The sequence below is a fragment of the Ambystoma mexicanum genome, chromosome 1p (genome assembly GCF_040938575.1).
Source record: "Ambystoma mexicanum isolate Mex_15411 chromosome 1p, UKY_AmexF1_1, whole genome shotgun sequence".
In the NCBI taxonomy this organism is placed as follows: Eukaryota; Metazoa; Chordata; class Amphibia; order Caudata; family Ambystomatidae; genus Ambystoma; species Ambystoma mexicanum.
Window position 1 is genome coordinate 458,281,406 of NC_090921.1, and position 24,101 is coordinate 458,305,506.

Consider the following 24,101-nt stretch of genomic DNA (forward strand, 5'->3'; position numbering starts at 1 on the left):
ACCTCACAGCCAGCACTCCAGTGCAGCCAACAAGGACTTCCCCTAGGCTGTCCAAAGTTACACCAGTAACTCCCCCTCTAGCTGAGGCTGAGAGGGAGGTACAACCCTGTGTGGTTGAACTAGACCCTGAAGAAGAGCTAGTGGAAGGCCAGGAACTCATTGGCGATCTGGATCCTGTTGACCATCCTGACCTGCAGTCCTTACTGGCAAAAGGTGGACCCAATGAAAGGGGCCCCTAGGGGACCCTGACGTCTATGGAAACAAGGCGGGTCACCACACACGATAGAGACGCCAGACACAAGGTTGTATTCCCAAAGCTAGGGTTTAATTGCAAAGCAAAAGTCTCAGTTGGCCAACTCGGTCTCACGCCCCGCGACGTGCATCTCTAGACCTCGAGGGACGCAGAGAGTGAATTACGTACATCAGTTACATATATACAAAATGCATATCAAACAATCAGCTATGACATGTTTAACACCCCTCTTTATTGGGTTTCTTTGAACTTGGTGTGATGATGGACATCTCCGACCGACCACTGTGACACCTTCAAACATCTATTCTAGTAACAATTTGCAATTTGTGAGTGCGTAGGCATCTTTCGGTTATTGAATAGAATACAGCACTTCTGTTCTTGAAAGCGAACTACATACGTGGGGGAGTTGCATTCCGGACCTTGCTATCTATCAAGTGCTATTCGCGACCTGGTAGTCGACATGCTCTTAGCGGGCTCAGCAAAGGGGGGCCGTTAAAAAAGCATAATTCAAGCCTTTAGCAGTATTATTCTAACATATTCTACCATATAACGAGACTGGCTGGGAGCTGTGAAATGATTAAATGCCCTGCAGCTCTGCTTCAAGGCTACATTAAGGAGGGAGCCGAGAATTCTTCCTGGCGCTGCCTACATTTGTGTTTCAGCAAACTCTTGTTATCCTCTCGGCCCTGCGGCCTTGTCCTTTTCACATGCAGATAACAATGTTCCACAGTCGAGCAATGTAAGCGGAAAATATACTGCAAAGCAATAGGAACAGAAAGCAATGAGCAATGGTTAAAAAACAAAATAGCGATTCTTGTTACATCAAAATGGCCGTTCATTGGCAAACTCGAAAACCTATATTCTGTCGTATCGTGCATGAGACGGTTGGTCCACGGCCACCAAAATGCATTTGCGGTCTCAAATTAGAGGTATCCTTATTTCTAGACTGACACCAACAGGGCAGACTTCAGTAAGGGACAGAGAGAATGTCCAACTCTGGAAGGTCTTCGCCACTACGCAGATGCTCAGGCTGAAGGGTAAGAGCCTGGGAAATATAGGTTACACTGGGAAGATGGCCTCTTCTACAGTGAACCAACGGAGTCTGCACCTTGGGACAACAAACGACTTGTAGTACCCAAAAAGAACAGACCACAGTTCTTGAAGTTAGCCCATGAGATTCCTTTGGCTGGTCACTTGAGTTTCATTGGCCAAAGATGGGGGCTGAAGTAGATAAGTACTGCAGGAGCTGCCACACCTGCCAGACTTCTGGTAAGGTTGGCTCCAAGAATGTGGCACCTTTAGTGCCTCTCCCCGTAGTGGGAGTCCCATTTAAGAGAGTAGGGATTGACATTGTTGGTCCCCTTGATCCTCCAACCTCCTCAGGCAACAGGTTTATACTTGTAGTAGACCATGCTACTAGGTACCCTGAGGCAATTCCTATGAGGGCTGTTACAGCTCCGGCTGTGGCTAAGGCCCTCCTTGGTATTTTTACCAGGGTTGGGTTTCCTAAGGAAGTAATCTCTGACAGGGGGTCAAATTTTATGTCCCACTACATGAAAGCCATGTGGAAAACCTGCGGAGTTACTTACAAGTTCTCAACCGCATACCACCCTCAGACAAATGGGCTGGTTGAAAGGTTCAACAGAACCATGAAGAGCATGATAGGTGCTTTAGAGGATCCCCTTAAAAGAAAGTGGGACCTTCTACTGCCATGCCTTCTCTTTGCTTATAGAGAAGTCCCTCAGGAGGGAGTAGGTTATTCTCCCTTTGAACTTCTTTATGGTCATCCGTTGGCCCTGATCAAGGAGGGGTTGGAGAGTGCTCCTTCCCCCAAGCCAGTCAGAGTGACTGACTATGTGATAAGTCTCCGAAGGAGAATGTCGCAAATGATGGCAGAAGCAAGTGATAACTTGAAAGCTGGACAAGCACTGGCATGACCAAAAGGCTAACATGGTTGAGTTTACTCAGGACCAGCTAGTTCTAGTTATGATTCCAACAAGGCAGAGGGCCTTGCAAGACAAATGGATTGGACCCTTCAAAGTTGTGGGTATGGAGATGTCAACTATCTGGTGGACTTGGGCAAACCCAAGGAGGCTCCCACAGTCTTCCACACCAACCGACTAAAAGCGTATGTCTCCCGACCGGATGTAGGAGCTTTGCTTCAAGCATCATCAGAGGAAGAAGAAGAGAGTGAAGCTCTTCCTGATCTCCTCAGAGGCTTACCTTTGGATGAAAAGATTGAAGGAGTAAATCTCTCTTCAAATCTGACACCTGAGCAACAAGAAGAGTGCAGATCTATGTTGAATCAGTTTGCCTCTCTGTTCTCACTTTCACCAGGCTTGACCCCTTGGGGACAGCATGACATACACACTGGTGACTGTCTGCCAGTCAAAAGCATAGGATATCGAATGTCACAGAATGTAAGAACCCACATCAAAGGTGAGGTCAGCAAAATGCTTGATCTCGGGGTAATAGAGCCCTCTACTAGTCCATGGTCTAGCCCAGTTGTGTTATTACCAAAGGCAGGATCTAAATAACTTAGATTCTGTGTGGATTACAGAGGTCTTAATGCAGTCACTAAGACTGATGCCCACCCTTTGCCAAGGACAGATGAGTTGGTGGATAGACTTGGTGCAGCCAAGTTCCTCAGCACATTTGACTTGACGTCAGGCTATTGGCAAATAGCCCTGACAGACCACGCCAAGGAGAAAACTGCATTTTCTACCCCAGTTGGCTTATACCAGTTTAAGGTTATGCCTTTTGGATTGAAAAATGCACCTGCTACATTTCAAAGGATGGTAAACCAGGTTCTGAATGGGATGGAGGACTTCTGCATGGCATACTTGGATGACATGGCAGTGTTCAGCAATTCCTGGGAAGAACATGTGGACCACCTGAGATATGTTTTGCAGGCTCTTGGCAAGGCCAATCTGACCATAAAGACAAGTAAATGCCAGATTGGACAGAGTAAAGTGGTCTACCTTGGACATGAGGTAGGAGGTGGAGAAATGAGGCCTTTGCCCAGTAAGATTGAAGCTGTGCGAAATTAGACAACACCTACTACTCAGACCCAGGTGAGAGCCTTCTTAGGCCTCACTGGATATTACAGGAATTTCATTGAGAACTATGGGTCCATACCTTCTCCACTGAATGTCATCTCCTCTCCTAAATTCCCTAAAAAGGTTAGGTGGAATGAGGAATGCAATCAGGCCTTTGAAACCCTGAAAAAGGCTCTTTGGCAAGCCCCAGTACTCAGAGCTCCTGACTACCACCAAACTTGAACTGCACAGGTTTCTGCCTAACAGTTGACCATCCCCAAACCCAGCAGGAGTTCCTGGGAGCCCCGGCAGGGTCTTTGTCCCGGAGGGAAAAGCTGTAACGCTGGCCAGCCAAAGCTCCAGGATGATCGGAGGTGATGCCTCCGGCACCTGTCTCCCACGTGGGTCTTCTTCTTCTTAATTATCGGATGCGTGGGCGGACCCACGCAGGCGCTTCCCCATCCTAAAGGATGATGTGCACCAGACCCACCAATCAATACTTAGCTCACATAAACTCACAACTCCTCCCACCGCCCCGTCTGCCTCACAAAATTCAACATCACACTGCTCCTCCTCCTGCCTCTCACCCCATCACCTCCCAGCAAAGCCTTCCCACTCAGCTCAGCCACACCCAGCGCAGACAACCGAACCCTCATCAATTCTCTCTCCTCAACATGTCTCTCACACCTAAGCAGAAAATGTCCCACAGTCTCAGGCACCCCACACACTGCACAGTCCCTCGACTCACGCTTCGGTTGACCGTCCCCAAGTCCAGTGGCAGTTCCGGGGAGCCCTGGCAGGGTCCCCATTCCTCCCCAGAGGTGAAATCTGTAACGCAGCAAAGCCAGAGGTGCAGCCTGGGCTTGCGGACAGTCAAACGACATCCTGCCAGTTCCTTCCCTCCTGCCTTAAATGGAGGAGGAGGAGACCGTAAGGCGAAGCCGAAGAGAGAAGGCTGGGGGAAAAGGCCTTTCTCTCTCTCTGCAGCTCTCCGCTGCCCGATGGTGTCTGAGGGTGTCAGCCGTCTCGTGCAAGGTAAGACTGCCACTTCTAATAAAAGTGTCACAGCCTGCATTCCACACCCTAGAGGCACAAGCCGTGCCTCTTCCACCTGCCTCCCCCCACTGTACTGTGCCAAAAATGTGTGACTTGGTTCGCGCACCTTCATGCCTTGCCCCTCTCTTACTCCCCAGCCTACATGACCGCAATATTAGGGTGGGAGCCAGATGTCCCCCAAACGCACACTGCCCCCATTTCTACCAGCCTCGATCGGTGGCCGCATTCATTGCCTCCCCTACGCCCACCACATCATTAGCGCCGCCCTGCAGCTCCTCCGCTGTTCCATCCTACGCCCTTTGTCTAATGCAACAAACACACCACCCGACGTACTACAAAATACCCCCATCATCACCACAAACCTTAACACTATCTGCCCCAATGGGGTTGGATTACCCGCATGGACAACCTTGACCTAACAAGCACTTGTTCATCTCTGCTTGCCATGACAGCGGCACACCCCCCCGCCATGCCTCTGACTCCAGGTTTGTGCCCACACCTGCTAATATATATGTGCTTCGGCTCCCAAAGCCCTCTGTTGGTCACGCTCCGCCTAGCATACTTGAGCTTTGTGTTGTGCCCCTGCCTACCTGTGTTGATGCCATGCTTACCTTGCCTGCACCCTGTGTAGTGCCACTGCCTACTTGTGTTGATGACATGCCTACCTTGCCTACACCCTGTGTAGTGCCACTGCCATCCTGTGTTGATGCCATGCCTACCTTGCCTGCGCCCTGTGTAGTGCCACTGCCTACCTGTGTTGATGCCATGCCTACCTTGCCTCCGCCCTGTGTAGTGTCACTGCCTACTTGTATTGATGCCATGCCTACCTTGCCTGCACCCTGTGTAGTGCCACTGCCAACTTGTATTGATGCCATGCCTACCTTGCTTGCACCCTGTGTAGTGCCACTGCCTACTTGTGAGGATTTGCCTGCACCTAATGATATGCATATGCCATTACCTGCCTGTACCAATCATGTCATACCTAACATACCTGCGCCTTGTGTTGTGCCCATGCCATTACCCACTCCAACAGGTGGATACTCTCAGCTGTGAACTGGTCAACGCATGATCGGTACCCGCCCATGCCCTTGATATTCATGACCTAATTATTAAGGACAACCTCGACCTCCTGATAATTATAGGAACCTGGCTTAATGAAGCCGCTGGCCCCACCCTCTCACTCGCCATCCATTCCTACAGGGTACACGATCTTCAGAAAAGACCGCACTCACCACAGAGGTGGGGGAGTCGCCCTTATCACTAATGAGGCCCTCGCCATTAGGGAGGCCGAAGGGCAACATGGCCATAGTTGCGACTACCTCCTACTCAATCAACCTGTCCCACACCTGCACCATTACCATGCACATTGTCTATCGACCTCCAGGACCCATCGACGAATTCCACAAGTCCCTCATCCTCTCCCTCTCTGACAACATCAAAAAAACCTCTCAAGTCCTGCTCCTGGGCGATCTGAATCTAGGGCTGAATGACCCCAAGGACTCCCATGCCAATACTCTGAACAAAGCCCAATCCACCAGGGGCTTCACTCAAACTATCTCTGAACCCACCCACATTAAAGGACGCACCCTGGACTGGATTAGCCATCATAACTGTACTATACAAATCACTGCCAACATTCCTATTCCATGGTCTGACCACCACTATATTCAATGTAACCTCAAAACTAAAAAAGGGCCCACTAGGCCTTCCATCCCATGTCCAGCAGCCTTCATGAGAAGCTTACGCCAACTGACGGTAGAAAACATTGTACCTTTTCTAATGGTGACCGCTCTGCAGGCTCCATTCTCCAAAAGCACAGAAGCTCTAGCCAGAACTTTCAAACACATCATCACCCAAGCTGTTGACACAATGGCCCCCCTCTCTCTAAAAAAGCAAAAAAAGTCAAACACTCTAACGTCTTGTTGTCAAAGGAGCTGCTTGACCAATGCTCGAAGACAAGGCTTGCACTCTCTGCCTGGAAAACCAACCCATCGGAAACTACTAGAAGTGCCTTCAAGGCCATTCCCAAATTCTACAAAGCTAATATAATTCAAGCCAAAGCCTCTTCATTCAATTCTAGGATCAATGATGCTGATGCCAAATCAGCATCCAAAGAAATATTCACCATTTTAAGAGAGCTGGAAAAACCATCTACTCCTCCACCCACTCTTCTCAAAGACGAAAGTTGGTGCAACAGCATTCAGTCTGCCATGCTAGAAAAACGTAATTCTCTGCATACCAAAAGGCTCAGGGCCATCAAAAAGCACTTACCCTACTCATAGCCAACCAGCACAGTAACTCACATACAGTCACCAAGTCGAATGCCCCCACCTTCCACTTTAAAGATATGACTGAACTAGAAGTTATTGCATTGCTCAAGTCCATCAAATCTTCTAACTGTAAGGGTGATGCCTGTCCGGCCCAGCTTATCAAAGATTCGGCACACATCCTAGCCCCTTTTCTAACTGCCTTCATTAACTCATCCTTCCAGTCTGGCCACATCCCCACTGGCCTTAAGGAAGCTTGGTAACGCCTGCTCCTTAAAAAACCTTACCTTGACCCAACGTTCCCAGGGAACTATAGGCCCATCACCACAGCCCCATTCTTACTAAAAATTTTGGAAAAAGCAGCCTAGCTGCAAGTCCAAAAATTCCTGGAAGATAACTGTCTCCTTGGCCTGCGGCAGTCCGGTGTCATGCCCTTGCCCATGGCCCTCACTGGCAAGTCAACCTTCCAGTTAGAGCCAGGTCAAAGGCCTTAAAACCTCATCCAAGACTCTCTTGGAGTCAGTCCTGGCGCCTTTGGCGTCAGGCTTATAACCATCATAAAGACCAACATTAGAATGGGACTATTTACTTGGGATTATTTCACTTGGGGGGGGTTCAGCCAACATGGACGCACACACATAGCTCAGTTACAAGGAACTGAGCTATGCGGTCTAGTCTTTTGGGTGTGGCAGGCCTGGGACTACTTTACCTGGACTACTTTACCTGAGACTATTTAAACCGCACCCAAACAGCAGAACATGCTTTGCGTTATTCTGCTGTGGGCAGAGTAACGCTCACCGTGTCCAGTTCTTTGATGCCAGTTTACCTGAAACCAAGGACCTGCAGAGAGACAACGTACACTACGAAACTTACCTCGAACAGTATCCTGTCTTCAATCCATCGCGGACTTCAGTTCCACTCACCTGAAGGTAAGAACGCCATCATCCGGCACCGCATGCATCCTGGAATACCATAACCTGGAAAGAGGAGAAAGAAAGACAGCATTAGTAAGCGTTTACTCACGTTTCCTTCCTCCCGAATAAAACAAGCCACACAATTCTTACTTGGTTAGTAATTTCCTGGTCAGTATCACTGCTGGAACATTACGGCACTCGGCGAGGAACATCGCAATCTGCAAGGAGAGAAAAGACACAGGTTAGCAATATAAAAGGCGAAACAGCGCCGCGCATTGCGCATTACTCACCGGACCGCATCACGCACACCGCGCTTTCGCCTACCGGCCCATGCTCATCTTCAAACTGCATGACAACACCAAAATACCTTTCCATACCTAAAAGGAAAGAAGCAAGACATTATTTGAACTAAGAGGAACATAAGAACTGCATATAAAGACTGTAAAGCAGCAAACCTACGGAGTCACAGCAGGCCTGGATTCCCACAGGGGAGCTTGCACCAGTGAAGTAACTTGGTCGCTGCTCGCCCCCCACATCTACGCGCCACTGCCACGAGGAGCAGGACGGAGAATCCATCTTTTACAATTTTAAGGTGAGGAGAAGGCCCAAGGGGGAGGAAGTAGTTGAGGCCAAGGGAGGTGGGAAAACATCAAGACAATCTGGTATTGAATCCCGCTCTCCTATATTGCAGACCCATCTTTAACCAGAGGCCTTACCAAGGGACCGGGAGAGGGTCCGAGAGTGCAAATCATCCAACCAGGGCTGGGTGGCGTCCCCGTGGATACCAGGTGAGCATAACATCCGGCTTCCGCCCGCGACATGGCACCGAATCCCCCCTCCTAGACCTAAAGAATCAAATGGAGAGTCTTAGAGACACAGGAAAACCTGCACTCCTTCTGCTCCTTGATTTATCTGCAGCCTTCGATTTGGTTGATCACAATACTCTCTGCTGCCATCTCCCCACTATTGCCAACTTCTCCCCCAAAGCGTGTGCCTGGATCACATCCTTCCTTCAAGAGAGGGCTATGAAAGTCTTCTCAGACTCATCCTTTGCCACCCCGAGCCTCATCAAATGTGGAGTCCAACAAGGCTCCTGCATCGCGCCTAGTCTCTATAACCTCTTCACGAGCATCCTTGGACCCCTGTACATCTCGTACACTAACTATGCTGATGACACACGGGTGCTTACCCCACTCACTGGCAACTACGAGGCAGATATGAATACTCTCACCAGCATTTACTCCACCATCCAATCATGGATGGCGGACAATTGGCTGTGCCTCAATAGTGAGAAGACTGAACTTCTGCTAATTGGCTCCCCCACTACCTTGGGCAATATTAATCAGCAGTACGTTTCATTTGCCATCGATAATATTCCCATCAAGGTATCCCAAAACGTCAAAACACTTGGAGTTTACCATGACTCGGATTCGACTATGGACAGACAGGTTAATGCCATTGCCTCCGCATCTGCCTACTACTCCAAACTTCTTAATGCAGCTAGCCCCTTCATTTCCCGCCAGAACTGCCTCACCATTGCCAGGGCAATAATTGGGTCAAGGCTTGACTAATGCAATGCCCTCCGTGTAGGGATTTCTTGTAAAAACCTGGCTAAACTCCAACTGGTTCAGAACAACACTCTTAAGGCGGCCACATGAATTTCAAGGAAAGACAACATCTCTGAAGTTAGAAGGCAGGCTCACTGGCTCTCTGTTAAGGAAAGAATCGTCTTTAAAACCATCTCCCTCACGCACAAATGCCTCCATGACCTTGCACCCCCTACCTTGTCCAAAGAATTGCAAAACACACCGCCACAAGACCTTTGAGGGAGGGTTATTCTAACATGATTCTCACTCCTAAAACACTAAGAGTCCGCGCCGGGGGCAACAGTTTTCCTGCAATGTCCGCCTCTCACTGGAATGCCCTTCCCACTCACTTAAGAATGATTGAGTCCCACCAAGCATTCCGCAAAGCAATCAAAACCAAGCTTTTTGTCTGAAAGTATACTGTTTGTGATGACTTATGTAACAATGATTGACATGTAACATCTAATCATGTATGTAATCTTCGACTTCACCTACTCATCTATGCAGTCACTTACTATTACCAATGTACCTGTAACCAAGAGACCACCTGGTCACCTGTAACACTCAATCAAAACTTTGTACAATCCTCATGTAACAGCGCCTCGATGCCTCTGGGCTGTAAGTGCGCTATACAAATATAAAAACTCACATGGGAGACAGCCACTCCCAGGGAAACACCAATGTTTTGCTGGCATGGGGGGCAATTTGTGGCCTGACCCTGCATTTGTGTCCCAGCCCACCAAAATACCTCCCGAGACTGCCCAATCCCGTAGAATTAAAAAAAACTACTCGCATAACGTTGCAGCTCTGCGTAAAAAAACCTGTAAACAAAACAAAAAAAATTAATTACCTATGGCCCAGCAAAAATAAATCATAACCATCACGCTCCAACCACTGCCCCTTTCAAGCCATCCCTGGTAGTCTAGTGACCCTCACCTCCCAGTAAAAACACATTTGCCCCTTCCTAGGGACAGATTTGTATTAAGATTATTAGTGACCATAACACTAGTTAACAGTATAATTATAGGTTTATGGATTTTGGTTGACCCCCGCCCCTCAAATTGGTTGAAATTCCCCCTCCCCCCTCAATTTCTTTACATTTTGTATACCACCAAAAGTAGATGGTGGGTTGGGGTCAGGCCATATTGGATTGTGTAAGGGGTGGGGAGGGGCGACCTACTCCACAATCTGACATTCAAATATGTAAGAACCATGAACTGCTAACTCGAGTAATATAAAAAATGAAATAAGGCCTACTTTAACAACATAAATACTTTCATGGAATATGAATGACAAAAAATATGAAATCGTCAATGAAAAGAATTACATATGGAATACAACAATGAACTGAGTGACAGCATAAAAAAAGAAGAGAACTGTGACAAGTTCCTAGGTGGACACATGTGAATGGAGCTACGGGACCCTGGGGGGCCTGTACCTTCAGAAAGATAATAACCAGTATATAAAGTATAAAAGTATTCCCATGGCGTCTACCCTACCCACTTTACCCTTTGGTAACAGTTTATAATTCAAGACGTTATTGCATAAAGATGAACTAAAAAGAAATGAAGTCACACATTCTGGCTGTGTCCCGGTTCACTTCCTTAACTGGTGATGCGTTGCGGCAATGGCAAAGAGCCTGCACTTGCCATTGATTGCGGTTGCCCTGGCTGAGCAGGTACAGGGTTAGTGTAACGCTCACCTGGTATCCACGGGGACGTCACTCAGCCTGTTCTGACCTCTTACGACCTCAAACCCTTCCCTGGAGGCTATTCGACTGGAGACTGCGCCTGAAACACAATATTGGTAGTGTTTAACTCCCTATTGTCTCTGTGTGCTTGAACCCCTTCTTCCCCGGGGTCCAACCCTTCCCTTGGATCCACAGCTCACATTGTTTTCTTGGATAGTGTGCTCTCCGTCCTGCCTTCAGCGCAGGAGCGCATTGATTGATGCAGGCTCATTGCTGCCTAGTTACTTCACTGGCAAGAGTCTGACAGTAAGTATAATGAGTCTTTTGAACAGTTCTCTAACTTCGTTCCTTTCCTTCCTTAGATGATGGCCGGCGTCTGGAGATGGCGGCGTGCTGCTGAGATGAGTAGCGCTGAAGTTGAGTGAGAGCGCGATGCACCCCTTTCATATTTGCATTGAACCGAGTTCTTTTTCAGTGTCTTTTATGTGCCACGACGTTTTCAGCGTGGATGCCGATTATGAAGAACAAATGCGGTGGGTAAGCGCGGTATGAGGCGCCTCTAGATGTTTCCACGCTAACCTGGGGTGTCTTTTCCCTCTTGCAGATGGATGAGAAGTTCCGGAGACAGAGTTCCCCCAGAGCGGCTGGGATTCAGGTAAGCGTTTGAAGCTCGTACATTATTTAAAAATAAGCGAAGGTTTGCAGAATGCTTACTAATTGTTACGCTCACTTGGTTCCACGGGGGTGCCACCAAGCAATCGTGTCCAGGTATCCCTCCCTGCGATGCCCAGTAGTGACCAGCGGAAGAATCCTGCCAGAAATACAGGTAAACAATGTTTAGGACCGGGTAACTGGGATTAACAGCCTCCCACCACCCGGTATGTCTGCGGTCCCTCTAGGCTTCCTATCACCTTGTTCTTGATGTTGGCGGGTTCTCTGTCTTGCTGTCTCGGCAGGGGCGCGTGGTGCTTTGCGAGCTATGGCGGTCGAGTTACTTCACTGATGCCGGCCCTACGTGAGTCTTTCAGGTAGGTTTTATTGCTATGATGTTTTGCTGTCCTAGCATGCCTTTCTGGAATTAACAATGTCTTTTTTCTCTTCCTTAGGTACGTGCAACTCCAATTCGTGGCAAAGATTGGATTCGGGGTTCGCTGGTAAGTATTAGCATTTTTGGAGCATCTAGATGCGGCGAGTTGGCGCTTAACGCAGCGCTAAGGTGCCTTACCTTTGCTAACCTGTTATCTTTTGTCTTCACAGGTTGCGGTGCTCCGCCGGAGTGTAGAATTCCAGAGATGTTGCTGAATAAAGTGCGAGTAGGAAGGTAAGCCTTTTGGCTTGTGTAAAATGTCTAATGCCTTGTCTTTCCCTTTCTGCAGTTCCGTCGATCCGAAGGAGCGCTGGTTCCAGGATGCCGGTCGGAAGAGCTGAGGACCGCTAATGATGGAATTCAGGTAAGCTGCAACCTTTTCTAACAATGTCTTCTTTCTTTTTCTGCAGATGCTGTTTATCCGAGGTTCGTGGCTGAAGCTGAACGCGGTGAGCGTCACGTTGCAGAATTGCAAACTAACACGAAGTGTGTCAGTCCAGTCGGGCGTGGTTTAAATAGGTTCAAGAAGAAGTCCAGTTAAAAGAGTTCCAAGGTGCCACACCCAAACCATCCTTCTGCAAGCCAGGTTCCAAGAAGCATGATTCTGTGGATGCTTCCACATTGAATGACAGTAACAAAAATTAGTTCCCAAGCACAAACTCATTATTAAGTATGAGGACTGGCCCCAAGAAGGCCTAGGTTGGGATTTAGTGGAGACTGGGGTCAAGGCTCCCCCTGGCCTCCCCCTGGCCCATGGGTAGGCCAGGGGGGGCTTCGGGGTGAGGGTTGTGAAACTAATGCCTTTTTTATGTTCTTTTCCCTTAGGAAGCGGCGTGCCGGGATGGGAATGACACCGCCGAAGATGTCCGCAGAACAGAAGGAGCGATGACTGATGGGCAGAAGCGCCGCAAGGTAAGGCTGTTCCTAACGGTGTTCTTGCAGGAGCTGAGCGCAGAAGAAAGATGCAGGCCTACTGGAGACCGATCCAAGTCACGCTGCAGGTGCAGAAAACGTAAAGCATGTTTCTCAGTCTGGGTGTGGCTTAAATAGTCTCTGGGTATCCCAGGTGCCTCTGGGCTGAACCACACCCAAAAGACTTGACCGCAAATGCATTTCTGGGAACCGAAATATGTGGGGGCATCCATCTTGTCCCCATCAATGCACTGCAAGTCCAATCCCCAATGTTATGGTATGGGAGTAAGTGAGTCTGGTGCCACAAACGCCAAGTCTGACTCCAAGTGGGTCTTTGGAGGGATGGAGAGGCCCTTGAGGGCCATCTAGGTGATCATGGCCTGGCTCCAGCCTGACATCTTGGAGGGCTGGGGAAATGAGGGGCAGGAATCATGACAGCACTCCCCCCCCCAAGGCCCCTCTCAAGGTGGCTCTTCTGTCTGGTCCTGGTTTGGTTGGATGGTTTTGATGAAATTGTCTAAGCAAGCGAGGTGCATGGATGTATTCACAAGGCTCCCATGTCCTGTGGACCATACCCCTTCCAGTCTACTAAGTAGTATAATTTGGATCTGACGTACTTTGAATCTAGGATGTCCTTGACTTTGAATTCTGGCTCCCTGGCGACTACTACTGGATGCGGTGGCGTTGCTACCCAGGTCCCAGGTTGAACAGGTTTAAGGAGAGACACGTGGAACACAGGATGAATTTGCATGTTTGACGGCAAAGCTAGTCTGTCCACCACAGGATTTATCACGGAGGTGACCCAAGTATCTCGGACGGAAAGTTTGGGCTCCTTTAATGGACACGTGTTTAGACGCCAGCCAGACTTTGTCTCCCACTTGGTAGTTGGGGGCCTTTGCTCGGTGTTGATCAGAAAACTTCTTTTGGCGATTCTTAGCTTGAAGTAGGTGTTCAGCTGCCCTTTTAAAGGTTTGAGAAATGGTCGTGTGCAAGGTTTTGACAGCTGGCATTTCCAGGGTTGTAGGAACGTCCAACTCAGAAGTACGTGGGTGCCTTCCATACATAGTATAAAAGGGTGTCTTGCCCAGTGCTGGTGTGTAGGGAATTATTATAAGCATATTCAGCTATCCATAATAGGTCGAACCAGCTTCCTTCAGCTTGGTGTAACATGCAATGCAGATACTGCTTGAGCATCTGATTTGTCCTCTCAGTTTGACCATCCTTTTGGGGATGGTGACTGGTGGATAGCCGGATGTCGATCTGGACCATAGAGCAGCATTTTCTCCAGAAGTTACATACGAATTGAGTACCTCTGTCTGAGATCAAAACTGAAGGAAACCCATGGAGCCGTATGATGCCTTCAAGAAATAGTTTTGCCAGAGTGGAAGCATTTGGGAGCCCCTTAAGAGGAATGAAATGTGCCATTTTTGAAAATAGGTCCACGACCACAAGAATAGTGTTAAACCCTTGACTGGGTGGTAAGTCAGTAATAAAATCGAGGAACAAGGTGTGCCAGGGTGCTGGTGGGATTTCCAATGGTTGTAATAGCCCAGCTGGTTTCTGCTTGGATGACTTGTTTTGAGCACACACTCCACAAGATAGGATGAATTGCATAATGTCTTTGCGACACATGGGCCACCAATAATTTTGTTTTACCTTGGCTAGGGTTCTAGCGATTCCGGGGTGGCCCTCGATCAAGGAAACATGATAACCGGACATGACCTGTTCTCATAGTTCTTGGTTTGGTATGAATAAACGATTCCTGAAGTAGGGCAACTAATCTTTTATCATGTAATGTTCTCCTTGTGCACTCCACGCTTGTAATTGCTCTGGACTCATCAGGTTTTGGATTTCTTCATGTAATTCTTTCTGAGTTATGGTTGCTGTGATTCCTAGGAGCGTGTCACTCGGGATGATTGCTATTGGGTCAGGGGTCTGATACCCTTGCTCTTCCACCCCCATACGGGAAAGGGCATCGGCCTTCCTGTTTTTCACCCCTGGTCGAAATGTAATCACGTAGTCATATTCAGCAAAAAAAAGAGCCCAACGTAGTTGTCGTGAGGATTGGGCCTTTGCCGTTTTTAGGTACTGGAGGTTCCAATGGTCCGTTATTACGGTGATTGTGTGTCTGGCGCCCAAGAGGTAGTGCCGCCATGCCTTAAAGGCTGACTTAATGGCCAGGAGTTCTTTGTCTGTGATAGCGTAATGGAGTTCAGGGGGTGTGAATTTACGCGACCAGAAGGCAATAGGGTGTAACTGGCCCGTTTCGGGGTCCTTTTGTGAGAGGACGGCTCCCATAGCCATGCTTGAGGTATCCGTTTCCACCAGGTATGGGAGATCAGGGCGAGGGTGGCGTAAGATTGGGGCAGATATGAATCTTGCTTTGAGTTCCTGCAAAGCCTCCTCAGCTTCTGTTGTCCACTAGAACTTTTTGTTGCTTTTCCTTAGTAATGACGTGATGGGATGCACGATTTGCGAAAATCCTGGGATGAACCAGTGGTAGAAGTTTGCAAAACCCAGCATACTTTGAACCCCCTTGAATGAATTAGGGGATGGCCAGTTCAGGATAGCATCTACCTTGTGTACATCCATTCGGATTCCATTTGGGCTGAGAATAAAGCCTAGGAATTCCACCTCGGAGACATGGAATGAGCACTGTTCGAGCTTGGCGTAGAGCTGGTGTTGACAGAGTTTCTCCAATATGGATTGGACGTGTTTAACGTGGTCCTGCTTTGATGTGGAATATACTAGGATATCGTCGATGTACACTAGAGCACAGACATCAATGAATTTCCGTAGGACATCATTCATGAAGTATTGAAATGCAACAGGCGCGTAGCAAATGCCAAAGGACATTACTTGATATTTGTACAAGCCGTATTTGGTGCGAAAAGAGGTTTTACATTCGTCCCCCTGTTTTACGCGACAAGGTGATATACCCCCCTCAGGTCTAGTTTTGTGTAGATTTGGGCATCTTTGACTTGATCAAGCAATTCAGGGATCAGTGGCAGGGGGTAGCGTTTTTTTTACGGTAATCTGGTTCTGTGCGCGATAGTCGATGTACGTTCTCAAGTCCCCCTCCTTTTTCGGTACGAAGAATAGAGGACTGGCTGTTGGAGACTTCGAAGGAAGGAAGAACCCGTTGGCAGGTATTGGTCTAGATAGGCCTTCAGGTGCTGGTTTTCTGGTTCTGTGAGTGCGTACATTCGCCCACAAGGGATTTGTGCGCCGGGTATCAGGTCGATTTGGCAATTGTATGGTCTATGCGGTGGCAGGGTATTAGCCTGTTCTTTCTGAAAGACATCTTGAAAGTCCTGGTATTCACTTGGTAGGGTGCCGATTGCCACAGTCGCAAGCGTGGAGGTTCTGGTGTATATTGGTTGTTTCGTTGTTTCTCTTGGCGATAACATGTGTGGGGGCAAGTCTCGGGAAAGGCCAATTCTTTTGCTCGCCAATCGATTTGAGGATTGTGAGCTACCAACCATCGCATTCCCAAAATCAACCGGAACTGTGGTGCCTTAATGAGGTCGAAAACAATAGATTCTTGGTGTCCATCCTGGTACAGAAGGGTTAAAGCTGCAGTGCATTGGGATACTGTACCAGAAGCTATTTCCGTGCCGGCGACTGTGGTAACAGTGTCGGTGGTTGATTTAGGGCGTAACGGAAGCCCCATCTTTGCCGCAAGATCCTGGTCGATGTAATTCCCAACTGCTCCACTGTCTATGTACGCTCTTATTGCGTGCATCCGAGATGGTTGTTGGTGATTGATCAAGACCACAGATAGTGCAAAATGGGAGGTCTGTAGTTCACTTTCTTCACTTGACAAGTGTTACCCTACACTTGCCGGGCTGGGGAGTTTTCCGATTCCTTGATGGTATCTTCCTTGTCTGGGGCCCCTCCCGTCCTCCTCGGTGGCTTCACAGGGCACTCTTTAAGGAAATGACCTGACCTTCCGCAGTACAGACATAACTGCTGCTGTCTCCTTGTATCCCTTTCCACTTTAGTCAAGGGGGATCTGACCCCCCCGCGATTTGCATTGGTTCTCCTAAACCTTCCGTTGTTCGGGCAGTATTGTCCTTTGAACGCACATACATAGGGCGAGGGTCCGGTCTGGTTCGATCTGCTCTTCGGTCTTGCAACCTATGATCCAGTTGAATAAAAAGGTCAATGAATTCTGAGCAGTCTTTCGGGGGGGGTTCACTACTTGTGCGAGAACATCCTTGAGCTCCCCCCGCAACCCCTGATGAAATAACGTGGTTCTCTTCTCCACTGGCCATTCTGCTTCAACTACGAATCTATTGAACGTGGCTATGTATGTTAATAGGTCTTGATTCCCTTGGCGTAGTGACAGAAGTTCGTTGTCTAATGCCTGCCCATGAGTACGACGGGCGAATAGCTTTTCCATCTGATGCTGAAAGCCCCTTAAGTCATGCAGCAAAGGATCGTCTTGGGCCACAAAGGGTATAGACGAATCTGCGGCGTTACCACTCAGGTAGGATAGCACAAAAGCGACGTGTGATTGGTCATTCGGAAAGGCCCCTGGCCTACAAAGGAAGTGCAGGCGGCACTGGTTCATGAACGTTGAAAACCTCTTGGGATCCCCCGTAAATCGTTCGGGCAGGCCCAAAGGAACTGCCCCAGGAAGGGTTATCTGAACGGGATTGGCTGATGGTGCTGGCATCGAGGGCACGCTTCCCGGCAGTGGTGCATGCCCTGCTTGTGACTGGAGATGTTGCTGGCTTAAATCATCAGTGCGTTCTTTGGCTACTGTCAGCTCTCTCCTCAGAGTGTTGGTCTCCTGTCTGGCTGCATGTACTTCGGAACGTAGCTGCCCCAACATGTGGGCTAACTGGTCAGTTTCTGATGTTTCCATGACGCCCAGGTGGATTTTGATGTGAGGCTTTGCGTTCTGTAACGCTCACCTGGTATCCACGAGGACGTCACTCAACCTGTTCTGACCTCTTATGACCTCGAACCCTTCCCTGGAGGCTATTCGACTGGAGATTGGGCCTGAAACACAGGATTGGTAGAGTTTAACTCCCTATTGTCTATGTGTGCTTGAACCCCTTCTTCCCCGGGGTTCAACCCTTCCCTTTGATCCACAGCTCACCTTGTTTTCTTGATAGTGTGCTCTCCGTCCTGCCTTCAGCGCAGGGGCGCGTTGATTGATGCGGGCTCGTTGCTGCCTAGTTACTTCACTGGCAAGAGTCCGACAGTAAGTATAATGAGTCTTTTGAACAGTTCTCTAACTTTATTCCTTTCCTTCCTTAGATGATGGCCGGCGTCTGGGGATAGCGGCGTGCTGCTGAGATGAGTAGCGCTGAAGGTGAGTGAGGGCGCGATGCACGATGCACCCCTTTCGTATTTGCATTGAATTGAGTTCTTTTTCTGTGTCTTTTAGGTGCCGCAACCTTTTCAGCGTGGATGCCGATTTTGAAGAACAAATGCAGTGGGTAAGCGCGGTATGCGGCGCCTCTAGATGTTTCCACGCTAACCTGGTGTGTCTTTTCCCTCTTGCAGATGGATGAGAAGTTCCGGAGACAGAGTTCCCCGAGAGCGGCTGGGATTCAGTTAAGCGTCTGAAGCTCGTACAGTATTTAAAAATAAGCGAAGGTTTGCAGAATGCTTACTAATGCCTTTTTTCTGTTCTTTTCCCTTTTCCTTAGGAAGCGGCGGGCCGGGATGGGAATGACACCGCTGAAGATGCCCGCAGAACAGAAGGAGCGATGACTGATGGGCAGAAGCGCCGCAAGGTAATGCTGTTCCTAACAGTGTTCTTGTTCTTGCAGGAGCTGAGCGCAGAAGAAAGATGCAGGCCTACTGGAGACCGATCCAAACACGGTGAGTGTCACGCTGCAGGTGCAGAAAACGCAAAGCATGTTTCTCAGCCTGGGTGTGGCTTAAATAGTCTCTGGGTATCCCAGGTGCCTCTGGGCTGAACCACACCCAAAAGACTAGACCGCACATGCAGTTCTGGGAACCGAAATATGTGGGGGCATCCATCTTGCCCCCATCAATGCACTACAAGTCCAATCCACAATGTTATCCTATGGGAGTGAGTGAGTCTGGTGCCACAAGAGCCAAGTCTGACTCCAAGTGGGTCTTCGGAGGGATGGAGAGGCCCTTGACGGCCATCTAGGTGATCGTGACCTGGCTCTAGCCTGACATCTTGGAGGGCTGGGGACATGAGGGGCAGGAATCATGACAGTTAGTTGTGCAGTTGATGGCTCATTGGGATTCTTCAGGCCTGTATTAGGGAGTATCTGGGCAGTGTGTGCCTATGAGGCCACCTACCAGCATACCCGTGCAGGCACACGACAGAGCACGTTCCAAGGACGCATCATCCGGTGAGACAAGATAAGAAGTTGACATATCTGTTGCTTAGCTATGTAACAAGCTGAAGGCCTTTCTGCAGGCAATGCTCTCTGTGCTGTGCCCATCCCACATGCAGTCTAATGGGAACTAGCCTACTCACACTGAAGCAGCTATTGGCGCATCAAAGAAACGGCCCTCCGACCTGGAGAGGCAGAATGGTCCCCTCACCTAAAGGAAACTAGCCTACTCACACTGAAGCAGCTATTTCCCATCCGAGAAATGGCCCTCCGACTTCGAGAGGCAGAAAGGTCCTCTCGTCTAACGGGAACTAGCCTATTCACACTGAAGCAGCTATTTCTCATTAGAGAAACGGCCCTCCAACCTGGAGAAGCAGAAAGGTCCTCTCGCCTAATGGGAACTAGCCTTCTCAGAGAAAATAATCTAAAACCCATCATTATACAGGGTTTAACCACTAGGGGTAAAGAGGGCCTTTTCTATAATAGGAATTAGCCTTCTCAGTGAGGGTTAATACTAGTTCCCATTTGGGAAACAGACCTTTGGTTGCTAGGGCCATTTCGCAGCTATTTCCCATTAGAGAAACGGCCCTCCAACCTGGAGAGGCAGAAAGGTGCTCTCGTCTAATGGGAACTAGATTTCTCAGTGACAGTAATATAAAACCCATTATTATGCAGGACCTGACCACTAGTGGAGCAAAAAGGGCAATTTCTCTAATGGTAAGTGAGTAATCAAAAACCCATTATTATGCAGGACTTGGCCACTAGGTGCAAAAAGGGCCAATTCTCTAATGGGAACTAGCCACTGAAGCAGCTATTTCCCATCTGACAGATGGCCCTAGCAAACAAAGGTCTGTTTCTCGGATGGGAACCAGTATCAACCAAGCACGTATAGACGTCCTACATGAAAACGTCATGATGCCGTAAAGGCGTTTTAGAAAATATTGGCAAACTTTTTAAAAAACGCACCATGCTATCGGGTCACATAGGGACTTTAATTGTGTGATTGATAATGAAAGCAATATAAGGCCTCTCTTTAACCTTCTCTGCCACACATTACAAAGGGGCAAATGAACAACCCCCTCCCCGAGTAATGCCAAATTGCCCCTCATGTGGGAGAAAAAAATAACTGAACTGTTATGCTGGAAATTCGTACCCAAATGCGTCTATCTGCATGAAACACATATCCCCATCTGCTGCACATAACAAATCCTCCAACCCCCCTCCCCTCTCTGGCGGGGAGGATAATTAACTATTTGCTGTACTGTTCACTGGTTGGTACAGTGGAAATCCCATTGGTAGGGGAGGAACGCACTGCCCCACTCCATAAAACACATTTCCCCATCTGCATGAGAAAACTCCAAAAAGAACAATCCGCCTGTACTTTAAGTAAATCTCACCCCTGATGCACATTACAAACCCCCAAAATACACAGAAATACCCCCTTCCCAATATTGTCTCACCCCTGTGATGCACATTACATATCCCCGAAATACACTGAAATAACGAAAAAACGCCTGTACTTTAAGTAATTCTCACCCCTGATGCACATTACAAATCCCCAAAATACACAGAAATACCCACTTGCCCCGCTCTGCATTTAAGTTACAATCAACATGAGATAACTTTAAGATTTACCATAAAACAAACTCAAGCACCAAATAATAATCAACTATACGAAATGTGCTTTGTAACCGAGGAATCTCTCCCGCTGAGTCCTGCAACGCATGCCTTCCCTCTTCGTCCCAAAGTTGTGCAACACCTAGTTGCCTTGCCTTCCCGCTCTTGCCAAGAAAGATGACGACGTGAGCGTTGCAGAGCACGTGATGCAGAGCACGTGATGACGTGGGCGGAGCGTTGCAATGGTCCGTTTCTCAAATGGGAAATAGACACTACCCTTTACGAAACGTCAAGTCCTGATTCCAGGCTGCACCAGGTGAGTGTGTGCGATCCAGCTCTTACAGTGAATTGTATATGTCTTTCTTTTAGCATCCATTAACTTGGACTTTCTCACCCCTTTGTTACATTGTTAAGAGGAGCCCTTTTGCAACCTCTGGAAATGCACGTTGAAGCTCTAATTCGTTGTATTGTAATTATCACATGTTGAAATGAAACATTGCCAGTACGTGACTTTCTAAAGATCTGGTTTTGAAATTCCACAGTGCAGCCTGTTGTTGTTGGTATTGTAGACACAGTAGCTGCTCCGAAGTTCATTTACAGTACGGTTCAGGCTCTGGAATGCTAGCAGACGCAGTAATTGCTGTGCAGCTACTGCACAGACCATGCTCTAGTGTAAGTTAATGTTAATGTTCATTTGTACCGCGCACTATCACCACCGGAGGGGTCCCCTGGCGCACTAAGTGACTACATATATAATAATCAGGCCCGTTTCTTGACCCGGGCGAAGCAGGCAGCTGGCCGGGGCGCAATTGCAGCTGGCCGGGCGCAATTGCCCCAGGGGGGTGCAATTGCCTCGGTCCCTTGTGGGCAAAATTTCCCTGGGTGTGGTGCGCGATTGCTGTGGGGACAGTAGCCGCAGCATAGTAGCGACAGCTGCTGACTGGCAGTCACATAATACTTGAGTAATATTACGGAAGTCAGAGGCTCTCAGAACTTTTGCGCCACTTGGGGTGGAGCCATAAAAGGGCTCCTTTTCTGGTGGACGCCCGCCTTTGTAATCAAGCAGGAACAACACACCACGGAGGTAAAAAAAAAACACGGCTGCCTTTGAGCTTCCCCGGCTTCCTCCCCCGACACTCCAATTGCTTTCTACCCTGACCTGTGCGCAAACAAAGACTGCATTGCTCCCCGACTCGCTTGTGTGCGAAACTACTCAGAAAGAAGGTAGGTACAGCCCGATGCTTCTGTTGACACTTCCGAAAATGTTCCTTTAAACTGGGTACATTACGTTCGGCTGGTGCTCAAACAGTCGTTTGCATAGTTCAGAGTCCGTTCTGGACAAGAACGGGTAAATGGAAATATTTTGTATTACACTTTCCTAGCCCAGATTTCTTTCCAATCTGTAGACCCCTGCCTCAGTTGGATCGAGTGCGTGTATTGCAATCGCTTTGCTGGGTTCCTGCTTCCCCTTTTTAGAATGTGTCCCGCGCCTGAAAGGGTAAATGGCAGAACGTAGCTTCACTCTGTTCTGTCCCAAAACAAGTCTAAACGGAAGAGACATTTCTCAGTTAGAGTTGAAAGTGTTTATTGGAAGTTGCTGCTGTTCTGGGAACTTTCATCCACAACCTTTCTTCTTTTCTGGTTTTAATGGTACATGTTTGAAATTTGGTATTGTTTTCTGCAGTTCAGAGAACTTCATTTGTTTAGAGTTAGGATTCGGGGCAGTAACATATGGAACTAATTACACTTTTTTTCAGGGTTCCATTGAAGGTTTATCCCCATGCAAATTGTTCTTCGTCCTGGTGGGAATACTTTCTTGTACTGAGTTGGCTGCAGTGGTGCAGCTAGGATTTCTCAACAGGGTGAACCTGCGCTGTGTAAACGTGGGCATATGGTAAAGTTGCCCATAAACCAAGGGGAATATATTTGATGAGACAGTTTGTTTGCTTTTGCTCGGTCCCACGGACAAGATCTGAGTTTGAGCTTTGATGGTATATCTTTATTTCATTGTTTAGAACAGCAAAATGGTACTGCTTTCATCGGCAGGGCAAGGATGATGGGCAGAAAGGTTCTGCCCTGAATTCGAAAACGCAGGCAGTGCAAATGTCTCTGGAGGTTTACATGTAGGTGTAACTGGCCCTATGGGGTGAGCCCCTTGCATGGACAGATGTAAATGTTTTCTGCTGCACAATAAATCTGAAGTGTGAATATTTGACCACTAGTAATGCAGTGAGACCAATGCCCACTTTTTGTCACGTGCTTTTTTTCACACTCTTGTTTCTTTAAATTGGGCAGGAGAAGCACTCTCTAATCCACTTTTACACGGAGCTGCCATCTTTAAGCGCTTCATTTTGCATTCCTGTAAAGGGTATATAAACAGGCCTAAAAGTACCAGAATGCAATGTGATATGAGGTTTATTATTTCAGTCCAGAAATTGGACTACTTAAGATCCTGTCCTGTGGATTGAATTACTTTGAAAAGTTCTACACAGGCCCCTGAAGGCCATGTGCGATGGACGGATGGAAAAGTGAATGGGTTCCACTTTTATTTAAAAGGGTTTCAGCCATTTAATAAGTGCCCAAATGTTGGGTGTCTTTCACTGTAAGAGATTATGCCCAGCGGGTGTAAGGCTCAAATAAGGACGGCCATGCAGACAGAGTGAAAGAGATTAAAGTGGGACAGAAAACGAGACAGTCAAGGAATGGTTAGGAAATCGAGAATAAGAAAGGGGGAATGAAAGAGAGCAAAATATAGGCCCTATACGGGATGCAAAATGGGGGCAGAGATTGCATGTGAGAAATTGAGGCAATGGGTGGTTAAAGGGCAATAGTGAGATGGAAGAAAGATGAGGGTAGGGGTAGATGTGACTCGGAGGAGGAGGAGGAGAGAGCACTGTGACCAGACTTAGTAGAGACCGCTGTATTACACTTGCTATGAAATGCACACCGCAACGTGCAAATTGGCTAAGCTCCAGGGCTGCAGGAGGTCTCTGAAGTGGAGTCCAGCCCTCCATGCTCACATCAGCTGAATGCCTCTGAAGAGTTGTTTGCTGACTAGTACTTTACTTTGGCACTGAGCACCCTCCATGCACTGAAAGTGAACGCTCATGCATGTGCCAGTAGGCAGGCTGTAGAGATCTGCAACCTATGTGGGAAGTTGGTCCTAGGTGAAGTGAGGGATGCTCTTACCCTCCGGCCACAGCCTGCTTTTTATCTACCTTTGTGCCCCTTGCTTCGCTCTGGCCTTGTAACGAAGCTCGCCAGTGCTCCTGTGGTGTTCTGTCTCCTCACCTCTGTATTGTTCCATTTCAGTTTTTGCTTTCTAAATGGTTAACACAAAGACCATTCA

The 24,101-nt window shown here is 48.3% G+C and overlaps 1 protein-coding gene and 1 long non-coding RNA gene across 3 annotated transcripts in view; one reads left to right on the forward strand and one right to left on the reverse strand.

Annotated features, from left to right (window-relative positions):
* The window catches only part of LOC138572834 (uncharacterized), a 62,501-nt gene extending 41,609 nt beyond the window's left edge, over nt 1-20,892 (reverse strand). The window contains exon 1 of the long non-coding RNA XR_011303912.1: nt 20,771-20,892. This is a non-coding gene — a long non-coding RNA (uncharacterized lncRNA). The remainder of the gene's footprint in view (nt 1-20,770) is intronic.
* Nucleotides 20,893-20,982: 90 nt separating this feature from the next.
* KXD1 (KxDL motif containing 1) overlaps nt 20,983-24,101 on the forward strand; it is a 197,248-nt gene continuing 194,129 nt past the window's right edge. The window contains exon 1 of one of the 2 annotated variants that reach the window (XM_069649290.1): nt 20,983-21,068. The gene's annotated coding sequence lies outside the window, so the exon portion shown is untranslated. Of the gene's footprint in view, nt 21,069-21,825; nt 21,977-24,101 lie in introns of those variants that run through there. The other variant, XM_069649291.1, reaches the window with a different exon arrangement.